This window comes from Myotis brandtii, unplaced genomic scaffold, assembly GCF_000412655.1.
Source record: "Myotis brandtii unplaced genomic scaffold, ASM41265v1 scaffold13, whole genome shotgun sequence".
Classification (NCBI taxonomy): domain Eukaryota; kingdom Metazoa; phylum Chordata; class Mammalia; order Chiroptera; family Vespertilionidae; genus Myotis; species Myotis brandtii.
In genome coordinates, this window is record NW_005354595.1 from 3,801,666 (window position 1) to 3,809,636 (window position 7,971).

Below are 7,971 nucleotides of genomic sequence, written 5' to 3' on the forward strand. Positions count from 1 at the left end.
ATGGTGGGAAAAAAGAGGAACCAATGTAATAATCTGAACAATAAAGATTTAATTTAAAAAAAAAAAGAATGTAAGAGGTATGCCTGTGGTCCCAAAATCCTACTTTAAATATAATATCCAGGTATTTAGGGTCCTAAGCCAACCTAGTCATGCCAATTTAATATATTCTATTATAAAAATATATTCCTAATAGTATGATTTCAACAAGATCAAAAGATGTACAGAGTTTGAAGACTAAGTAGAAATGTAGAAAATCCCAAGATACTGTAACTTTTAAAGTTTTTATGCAGGCAGAGAATGTGCACCGGGCCACTAGTCCACAATAAAAGGAGGCTAACAGGTAGGTAGCTCTGGCAGGCCCTTGTAAAAGTTGTCTCAATTGTTTCTATATTCTCAATAAAATATAAAATCTGGGGTCATCAGCTGAACATAAGGAGAGAAGATATGAAATCTGCTTAGGGCAGTGGAAGAGTGAATGCAATAGGGAAATGTGTGCCTATCAGGAAATACATAGGGCCTAGTTAAGGCTGATGTTCATGAATTTATTTTTATCTTTTTCTAGGTTGAGAAGTAGTATCTTTAATGAAGAAAATCTGGACAGCACAGAAAAGTCAAAAGAAGAAAATAAAATTTATCCCAATTTCCACCATCCAGAGATAGCTGTTGGCTGTGAAAACGGCACGAGGTGTTAGAGCGGTGGAGTCAAACCGGACATCTGTTCAACAACCTTGGTACTTGAGTTTTGGCTAAGAAAGAATTCAGAGCTAAGACTTGGCTACAAGAGAAAGTTTATTTAGAAAGCCACAGAGGTAGAAGTGACCCAGCTGAGCTGCATGGGCTCAGGGAGCAAGTTACAAAGGCCAATGTTCATGAATTTAAGTGAGACAAGACAATGTGGCTATGTGTTCATCTTCCAGCTGCACAGGTACAAGCACATAGGGCTGAATTTAATCATCACACTTGGAGTTTTACAAGCAAGAACAATGGAGTGTGAGTGGGATCATATTGCCAAGCACTGTCACAGTTCTAAGCACTTGATGTATATTACCTCAAACTCATATAACCTTCAAAACAACCCTATGAAGTTAGTACTTCCAGTGGCAGTGCTCTCATTTTACAGATATGGAAACAGGCACATAATTGAGTAACTTGCCCAAGGTCACATAGGAAATGCTACAGCCAGGACCAAAACTCTGGCAGCTTGGCTCAAGAGAGATGCTATGCTGACCCTTGCATGTCGATGATTTTAATCACCAGCCCTATTTGTGGCTGGGCACGGGTGGAAGCAGTAACATGATGGAAGGAGTGAAAAGAAATATGGATAAGATGGATTATAGGTCTCACTAGAACTGGAATCAGAGAGAAGGTAAAGTGAGATACCAAAACCAGATATACTGGAAATGGGAAAAGAGCTACAGCCAACAATAATGGTAAGTGTTAGTTGTTAATCAATGGGATTGAAGGAGTGGAAGGAAAGTTCACTGGATGAGAATTTAAGGAATAGAAGGCCAGGGTATGGGCAGGACCATCTCTCATGCGTATTGAAACTACATACCAAGGTCATTGACTATGTGACCCCAGGCGAGTTACTAATCATGCTAGGCGTGATTTCTTCCTTTTAAAACATACAATACATATTTTTCATTATTCTTGCGTGGATTTCTTTTTAAAATAACGCCTTCCGCAAGCTGTGAAGCTCAGCACATTGTAATCATTTTCATGTTTTTAACCCACTGATAAAAATAGCTCTACCAAGAAAAGGGGGAATGTCATGGATAATTACTAATATATGTCCATAGGCACTATCTCCACTTCCTCATCTCCCAAGCATTCCTCAACCCACCCAAATCTAACTCTGGTCCCAACACTCTATGGAGACTACTCATCATGGTCAATGATGATCCCCAAGTTGCCAAAACCAAATGTCATGTCGTTTTAAATCTTACTTTTGATTTCTCAATTATTAGACACATTTGACCTTTTCCTCCTTCTTGAAACATTTTTTCTTGGATTCTTCCTACCTTAAAGATTTGTTTTTTGATTGACCTCATCACTATTCAATCTTCACATGTTAGGGCATCCCAGGATTAAGCCATAGGCCCTATCCTATTACCCAGCAATACTCTCACCAAGGTTCCTCAATTCTAATACCATAGATGTTAGTTAAATTCATACAATGAATACTTTAGGCATTAAGGCTCAAAAAAGACTAGGCATTAAAAAATACTGGGTGATTCCTCATCTAGTCCCATGGACTGAAGTCAACCATCTATGCTGTCTATTGTCAGTATCTATCTCCAGCCCAAACTTCTCTCTGGAATCGAGATTCATACCAAATCTCCTTATCCCCACTTAAATGTTTAATAGGCATCTTAAACTAAGTCTTGTGGACCCATCCCAACTCCCAAACCTGTTCCTCTCCCAGCCCTTCACAGGAAAAGAATTTAAGTATTCGCATAATTTATACAACCAAAATCTAGGTTTAATCTTTGATTTCTTAATTTTTCCCATGCCAACCTATCAAAAAAGTCTCAACTCTACACTCCCAAGCTATCTCAAATCCATCCACTTCTACTTCCTTGGCCAAAAAATCCACTGCTTAAGACAACTGTGCAAGCCTCCTAACTGGTCTCCCTGCTTTCACTCCTGCTCATTCTATCTATTCTCCATATAGCAGTCCAAGTAACTCTTTAAAATCATACAAGAAATTATTTTCAACCTCTGTTTAAAATTCCCCAAAGGTTTCCTATTCTACCTTGAAAACCCCCAGATGATTAGAGAGCCCTATAGATTCTGGCCCCTAACCTAACCCTCCATCCAATCTCTAATCTCTCTGCCCACCCCTACCAGATCAGCAATACAGGCTTTTTGGTTCCCTAAATACACTCCTTTAAAGGTCTTAAAAAAACCAAAAAACTATTCTCTTTTTCCTAAATTTATGGTTTTTTAAAAATTATTTATTTATTTTTTAATTTTCTTTTTTGTTTTTGTTCATCCTCACCTGTGGATATTTTTCCATTGATTTTTAGAGAGAATGGGAGGGTGGAGGAGGAGGAGGAGGAGGAGGAGGGAAGGAGGGAGGGACAGAGAGAGAGAGAGAGAGAGACAGAGACAGAGACAGAGAAACATGGATCGACTATCTCCTGGGAATCGAGCCCAAAACCCAGGCATGTGTCCTGACGGAATCAAACCAGTGACCTCTTGGTGCATGGGACTACTCTCAACCCACTGAGTCACAATGGCTGGGCCACTGGTTGCTTCTATTTTGGCCCTGACTGGGGATCAAACCCACAACCTTGGCATATAGGGATGATGCTCTTACCAACTAAGTTCCCTGCCAGGGCTTAAGGATCTTTACCTATAGAAAATACTCTCCCCATCTGAGTGCTTATTACTACTCATATCTCAGTTTAAATGTCACCTTATTCAAAAAGGCTTTTTGTGACCAATTTAAAAGTAGCCACCCTGACATGCACTAACGCATTACCTCACCCTATTTCAATTCTCTACATAACCATTATCTGGTTTTAAAAATTTGAATTTTGACTGATTTATTCCACTGTAATGTATGCACCATGACAGCAGGCCGTGACATTTAATAAGTACTCAACAAATAGTAAATAAATGAATCAACAAGCAAACATGAGGGATCACTGACTTGATAGTTCACCAAAAGAATGCATCGAACTCATTCAAAAGATCTTTATAAAATGCTTACTGTGTGCCAGGTATAGAATGGCAGAAACCATACCAGATTTCCCAGGTCCTCTCCATATTTTGTTTTACCAATATGCCAAGAAACCTTAGTTTCATCTCTGCAATTTAGGTTTTAATATACTTACTACTTGATGTTTTAATAATCTAAGAAACATTTACAATAAGGCACTATCTCCATCACAACTCTATTAAAATACAATAAACCACAATAGGAAAAGTCACTAATGAAAAATGGCTAGCAAACACCACATACAGGACAAGTACTAGAGCAAGAGCATAATCAACATTATGTGGACGAAAGGGGCCAAATGCTAACCTGACAAGCTCAGGGAAGGCCTGCATGACAGTCTTGCAAACTCTTAAGACCTAAAGTAACCCCAAAGATGGTCTGAAATTAAAACTTTAAAAGCAGTTATGGTGGGTAGTCATGTCCTAGGCCAGTGGTTCTCAACCTTCTGGCCCTTTAAATACAGTTCCTCATGTTGTGACCCAACCATAAAATTATTTTCGTTGCTACTTCATAACTGTAATGTTGCTACTGTTATGAATCGTAATGTAAATATCTGATATGCAGGATGGTCTTAGGCGACCCCTATGAAAGGGTCGTTCGACCGCTAAAGGGGACGCGACCCACAGGTTGAGAACCGCTGTCCTAGGCCAATATCTCCCCTGATAAGGTCAATCTTTACCTTAACTGAGCCTATTCTCTTTTTGGATCTATGATAGCATATCCTTGAAATGTCAGGGTAACTTGTAACTTCCCTTTTTCTGGACCCCTCAGGACACAACCAAATGCCCTGGGTGCGAGGACAGATCCACAAATTCCTTCATTACTGTTATCATCTTAACTGTTGACTTAAATATCTTGTACCCACCTAAGTAAAAGAAGTATGTGTCGATCATTGTACTTTTTATCCAAATCCCAGAGATTTCCCCTGCTTTGCTTTCTTCCGCCTCTCTCATTTATCACAAATAGATTTCATGTAACCCACTTACATCTCCTCCTTTGATTGTAATGTATAAAAATAGGTGAAAAACCGCCATTCTCTAGAGCAGCGGTTCTCAACCTGTGGGTCGCGACCCGAGGAGCGGTCGAACGACCCTTTCATAGGGGTCGCCTAAGACCATCCTGCATATCAGATATTTACATTACGATTCATAACAGTAGCAAAATTACAGTTATGAAGTAGCAATGAAAATAATTTTATGGTTGGGGGTCACCACAACATGAGGAACTGTATTAAAGGGTTGCGGCATTAGGAAGGTTGAGAACCACTGCTCTAGAGCATTATCCCAATCCGTTGAGATTCTGCTTTCTGGCAATTGTTGAGTTTGGCTCAAATAAACTCACAAAAATTATTTACAGGTTTGAATATTTTGTTAACAACTAGAGGCCCAGTGCACAAAATTTGTACACTGGTAGGGTCCCTAACGACTGCTAGTCGGGTACCCCCTCCCTTCCCCTGGCTGCCTGCTGCTGCCGACCCCAGCCAGCCCCACCCCTGATTGAACTCCCAGACAACTCCTGGTCAAGGGGACAATTTGCATACTACACTTTTATTATATAGGACTAGAGGACCGGTGCACGAAATTTGTGCACTCGGGGGGTGAGGGTGGGGGCACAGGGTCCCTCAGCCCAGCCTGCGCCCTCTCACAGTCTGGGAGCCCTCGGGAGACATCCGACTGCTGGGGAAGCGGGAGAGGCTCCCGCCACTACTGCTGCACTCGCTAGCCGTGAGCCCAGCTTCTGGCTGAGCAGGGCTCCCCCTGTGGGAACACACTGACCACCAGGGGGCAGCTCCTGCGTCTGCCCCCTGGTGGTCAGTGTGCATCATAGTGACTGGTCGTTCTGCAGTTCGGTTGATTTGCATATTAGCCTTTTATTATATAGGATTATACAGAAGCATGGAATAGACTGTCTGATCTCAGAGGCAAGGCGGGGGTGGGTGGGATGAGATCAACCTAAGAACTTGTATGCATATACGCCTAACGCATGAACACAGATAATAGGGTGGTGAAGTCCTGGGGTGGGAGCGGGCTAGAAGGGATCAATGGAAGAAAAGGAAAACATATGTAATACTTTCAACAATAACATTAAAAAAACACACACACATTAGCCCTGACTGGTTTGGCTCAGTGGATAGAGTGTCCGCCTGCAGTCTGAAGGGTCCCGGGTTCAATTCCAGTCAAGGGCACATCCCAGGTTGTGGGCTTGATCCCCAGTAGGGGGTGTGCAGGAGGCAGTTGATCAATGATTCTCATCATTGATGTTTCTATCTCTCTCCCTCTCTTCCCTCCTCTCTCAAATCAATAAAAATAAATTTTAAAAAATAAAATAGCCCTAACTGGTTTGGCTCAGTGAATAGAGCGTTGGCCTGTGGACCGAAAGGTCCCAGGTTCGGTTCCGGACAAGGGCATGTACCTTGGTTGTGGGCACATCCCCAGTAGGAGGTGTGCAGGAGGCAGCTGATCAATGTTTCTAACTCCAGGAGGCAGGATCAATGTTTCTAACTCTCTATTCCTCTCCCTTCCTCTCTGTAAAAAAATCAATAAAATATATTTAAAAAATAAAAGAATGGGTCCGCTTATAGAGAAATCTTAAAAAAAAATTATACAGATAAATAACAGTAAGGTAATTATTTGCAGATTACTGTATAGCACATTACGCTGTTTATAGTAATTAAAACTACCATATCTTTACAATTCTCTTATCAAAAACTTTCAATGTAGCCCTAGCTGGTTTGGCATTGAGCACTGGCCCACCGACTGAAGGGTCCCAGTTCGATTCCGGTCAAAGGGCAGGTACCTCGGTTGCAGGCTCGATCCGCCCCCCCTCCAGGGGGCGTGTTGGAGGGAACCAATCGATGTGTCTCTCTCACATCAATGTTTCTCTGTCTCTCCCCCTCCCTTCCACTCTCTCTAAAAATCAATGGAAAAAATATCCTCGGGTGAGGATTAATAACAAAAAACTTTCAATGTATATACCCAGCTTTAAGGCACTTATATAGTAATATAATTATTTCAGCTTGTGCATTTAAAGTCTCACCTGGGTTATTTTTTTGTCTAGTTATTGAAAACACACAGTGGCAGGGGTTAACAGACCGAAGGATTAAATCTGTATACCACATATTCTTTCTTGTCATTTTCATTGATACCGTAAGATCTGCACTGCATTAGAAGAATATCAACTTTTCTTTAATCTACCTGTTCTCCCCTAATGGGTTTAAGTAATGGCAAACCAAAAAAATTAAGTGACTATGGATCTGAGCTTAAAAAATCTTTGTGCACTCCATTTCCCTCTAAATATCCATCACACCACCAACCTTCAGAATTTTTTAGAATTTTGTATAAGTATCAGTCTATTATATATCTCAAAATGCTTTATTATATAGCTTAAGTTTATCCTTTTCTTTTTTTTACAGGAAATCATGTATTTAAAATAGAACTCCACACAATGAAGACTGCTCTTTCAGCAATGGGTTCCCCATCCCACCTCTTCATTTTGTTTCTATATTATTTGAATATTTTATAAGAGGAAATGCATTACTTTTGTAATAAAAAGACTTTTGCAATGGTTCAAAATGGCTAGTGTTTTGTCAGTACAACCAGCATGGCTCAGTGGTTGAGCATCGACCTGTGAACCAGGAAGTCATGGTTTCGATTCCTGGTCAGGGCATATACCTGGGTTGTGGGCTCAATCCCCAGTGGGGCACATACAGGGGGCAGAACCAAATCCTCCTGCCTTTCCTTTTACAGTCCTAAGCCAAGAGTAGGTCAATTAGGTTTCCAGAAGACCCAAACCAGGTCCTAAAAGTCCCTGTACTCGTCCAGTCCCTCCAGTCAAAGCTCACTCAACAATTATTTGTTCTACAAATGAATCACTCCCAAAATTATTTTTATCTCTCAATTCTTTCTTTCACTCATTTTTGTTCCTGCTCATCCCCCACAAGTTTATCTACTGGCAACTTCAAGTTACTTAATTTCCTCAATTCATTCTAATAAAAAATTAAACAAGGACAAACCTTTGAGCAGCCAAAATAGGTCCCAGAGACCAAAATCTGCTCATTTTACGTGGGTCTCCCTGCAAGTCTCACTATAATCCATTTTCATCATTATTTTATACTAGAGGCCCAGTGCACAAGTGGGTCTGGCCGGCCCAGCCCCAATAGACAGATGGGAGCCGGGTTGGCTGTGGAGAGGGGCTGCAGGCGGTAGGCCAGCTGGCCCCGCCCCAAATGCGGTGTGTGTGTGTGT